This window comes from Nicotiana tabacum, chromosome 7 (assembly GCF_000715075.1).
Source record: "Nicotiana tabacum cultivar K326 chromosome 7, ASM71507v2, whole genome shotgun sequence".
Taxonomy (NCBI): domain Eukaryota; kingdom Viridiplantae; phylum Streptophyta; class Magnoliopsida; order Solanales; family Solanaceae; genus Nicotiana; species Nicotiana tabacum.
The window spans coordinates 46,820,480-46,824,504 of record NC_134086.1 but is presented as its reverse complement, the minus strand read 5'-3'; positions in this window follow the sequence as shown (position 1 = coordinate 46,824,504).

The following is a 4,025-nucleotide window of genomic DNA, read 5'->3' as shown; positions in this document are numbered from 1 at the left end:
TCCTCACTATTTTGACTTTATACTTGAACTTAGTCATGTTATTTTCCACTGTTTTACTACTCAACCATGTTTACTCAGTCTTAATACTTAAATGACATTTTAAATGATGTTTGGGCTGAGAAACACTGTTTTACTATTGCCCGAGGGGCTTGTGAGGATTTTGACTGAGTAAGACTGATGGCCTATGTTGTGAGGATTTGACACTGATCATGAGGCTGAGGGCTTGAGATATGTACACCACGAGGTTGCTTGTTTGATATGAGGCTGAGGGCCTAGTGTTCATGCCACAAGATGGCTTGATATTGCTCTTGGGCCGTAAGGGCCCCCTCCAGGAGTCTACACACCCTCAGTGAGCGCGGGTACCCATTGTGATGTGAGATTGAGCCTGAGGGGTTGGTATTACCTGTCAATTACTTGTTTACTTGTTGAAAGAAGTTTTACTTGATTTTTCACTGGTTTACTGCTTTTAAATGATTTTTACTGCTTCATTATAGAATGTCTTGTGCCTTACGTGTTTTCTTACTTTCAGTCGTTATTTACTTTTGTTACTCACTAAGTTGGAGTACTCACTTTACTCCCTACACCCCGTGTGTAGATTCAGGCATAGCTGGTCCCGCTCCCGAGTACTGATTCATTCCAGCTTCAGGCAGATCTCGAGGAGTCTTTAGGTAGCTGTTGGCGTTCGCAGCCCGGAGCTCCTCCCTATCTCTTTTCCTTTATGTCCTTAGTATTTACACTCTGTAGTTACATTTGAGGATTCAGTGTTATTAGATGCTTGTGACTTGTGATACCCCGGTTAGGGCTGTGTCGGGTTGTACTTTCGCACTTACTTACTATTATTCGCTACTTAGTATCATTAAATTATGTTTTAGACTATTTTTATGTTGTTTAACTATTTTAACAAGTGAATTAGGTTTAATTGGCTGGCTTTGTCTTCACGAGAGGCGCCATCACGACCGGGTTCGAGGTTAGGGTCGTGACAAGTTGGTATTAGAGCCTAGATTACATAGGTCTCACGAGTCATGAGCAGGTTTAGTAGAGTCTCGCGGATCGGTACAGAGACGTCTGTATTTATCCTTGAGAGGTTGCAAAACCTCTAGGAAAAACTTCATATTCTTGAAATTCTTATCATGCGAACTTGTTGATCCAAGTACTAAACTTCTGTTATTCTATTCCCTCACAGATGGTGAGGACCACTACCGGACAGGGTGGACGACCACCAGTGCCACCAGCTATGGCCACCAGAGGCCGTGGACGCGGTCGTGGTAGAGGTAGAGCAGCGAGGGCAGCACATGTAGATCCACCGGCTACCCCAGCTTAGGATCAAGCTCCAGCTATGGATGCTCCAGCAGCACCACTTAAGGCACCAACTGTGCCCATCGTGATTCTGGGTCTTCAGGAGGTCCTTGGCGCAGATCTTGTCAGTTTGCACTAGCCTGGCTCAGGCGATTTCAGTCACTATAGTTGCAGCTACTTCACAGGCCGGGGGAGGCAATCAGACTCCCACCGCTCGCACACCTGAGCAGGTCATGCAGAGACTTCAGATGCCGAGGGCGTGTCCAGCCCATCCGGTTGCACCTACTCAGGACTATGTGGTTCCTATCATGCTGGAGGATGAGCAGCGTAGGTTGGAGAGATTTGGCAGATTGCAGCCTACGACCTTCAGTGGCATAGAGGGCGAGGATGCCCAGGGCTTTTTGGATAAGTGTCAGAGGATGCTTCGCACTGCAGGTATTCTGGAGACCAGCGAGGTCGCTTTTACCACCTATCAATTTTCAGGAGTTGCTTTCACTTTGTGGGAAGATTTTGAGAGGCGTAGGCCTGTTGGTGCAGCACCCCTTTCCTGGCAGCAGTTCTCCGTTCTCTTCCTGGAGAAGTACGTGCCGCAGTCCTGTAGAGAGGAGCTGCATAGGCAGTTTGAGTGGTTGCGATAGGGGGAGATGACCGTGTCGCAGTATGAGTTGAGGTTTTCTAAGTTGGCTCGTCTTGCCATCTGAGTGGTTCCGATAGACCGAGAGCGGATCAGGAGGTTTGTTGATGGTCTTACTTATTAGCTCCGTATTCTTATGACCAGGGAGAGAGTATCTGGTGCTACGTTCGAGGAGGTTGTTGATACTGCCCTTGAGATTGAGTCGGTTCACCGTCAGGAGTGAGTGGAGAGGGAGTCCAAGAGGTCTCGAGGATCTGGCAGCTATAGTGGTGCTCCTTCAAGGGGTCAATTTCAGCACGACAGAGGCCGTTCATTTAGGTCTGCTCAGCCGGCTCGCCCAGGTTATCATGGGGCATCTTCGGGTCATGGTTATCATGGATCTCAGCAGGGCCAGTCATCACTCAGCGCCCTTCTAGCTTAGAGTTCATCCCGTGCTCCATTAGCTCAGGGCTCTTCTATGCCGAGTGCATATGCTAGTCACTCTGGTGCGAGGGGTTCCCTTTAGTCCCCTTCTCTAGAACCTGGGAGTTGTTATGAGCGTGGTGAGATGGGCCACATATGGAGGTAGTGTCCTCATCGTATTGCTAGTTCGTCCCAGCAGAAGGGTCAGTCATCGGCTTCAGAGCCAGTTTCTTCACCACCACCCGCTCAGCCAGCTAGGGGTGGAGGTCAGTCAGCCAGGGGTCGCCCCAAGGGGGTGGTCAGGCCCGTTTCTATTCACTCCTAGGCAGACCCGATGCTATTGCTTCAGATGCTGTCATTACAGGTATTGTTTCAGTCTCGCTACATAGATGCCTCTGTATTATTTGATCCCGGTTCCACCTTTTCTTATGTGTCATCATACTTTGCTTGTTATTTGGGTATGCCCTGTGAGTTTCTTGCTTTACTTGTTCATGTATCTACCCTGGTGGGCGATACTATTATTGTAGACTGTGTATACCGGTCGTGTGTGGTGATTATTAGGGGTCTAGAGACCCGAGTGGATCTATTACTATTGATCATGGTAAATTTTGATGTCATTTTGGGCATGGATTGGTTATCTCCGTGTTGTGCTATTCTAGACTGTCATGCTAAGACAATCACATTAGCTATACCGGGTGTGCCACGGATTGAATGACGAGGTGTGACTGATTATGTTCCCAGTATAGTGATCTCATTCTTGAAATCCCGGCGTATAGTTGGGAAGGGTTGCCTTTCGTATCTAGCATTTGTGAGGGATATCGGTACTAAGACTCCTAGTATTGATTCTATTCCAATTGTGAGGGATTTTCCCAATGTGTTTCTTGCAGACCTGCTGGGAATGCCACCGGACAGGGATATTGATTTGGTATTGACCTAGTGGCGGGCACTCAGCCCATTTCTATTCCGCCGTATCATATGGCACCAGCGGAGTTGAAGGAATTAAAAGAATAGATTCAGGAACTCCTTGATAAAGGGTTTGTGTCACCTTGGGGTGGGCCGGTTCTGTTTGTGAAGAAGAAGGATGACACTATGAGGATGTGTATTGATTATAGGTAATTGAACAAGGTAACAATTAAGAACAAGTATCCTTTGCCTCGCATTGATGATTTATTCAACCAGCTTCAGGGAGAGAGAGTGTTCTCCAAGATTGATCTTCGTTCAGGTTATCACCAATTAAAGATCAGGGACTCGAATATTCTTAAGACGACTTTCAGGACCCGATATGGTCATTATGAATTCTTGGTTATGTCCTTTGGGCTGACCAATGCCCCAACATCGTTCATGCATTTGATGAACAGCGTGTTCCGGCCTTATCTTGACTCATTTGTCATAGTCTTCATTGATGATATTATGGTGTATTTGCATAGTCAAGAGGAGCACACAGATCATTTGAGAGTGGTGTTGTAGAGGTTGAGGGAGGAGAAACTTTATGCAAAATTCTTCAAGTGTGAGTTTTGGCTCAGTTCAGTGGCTTTCTTAGGGCATGTGGTGTCCAATGAGGGTATTCAGGTTGATCCGAAGAAGATAGAGGCGGTTCAGAGTTGTCCCAGACCATTCTCAGCCACAGAGATTTGTAGCTTTCTTGGTTTGGCGGGTTATTATCATCGGTTTGTTCAGGGATTCTCATCTATCG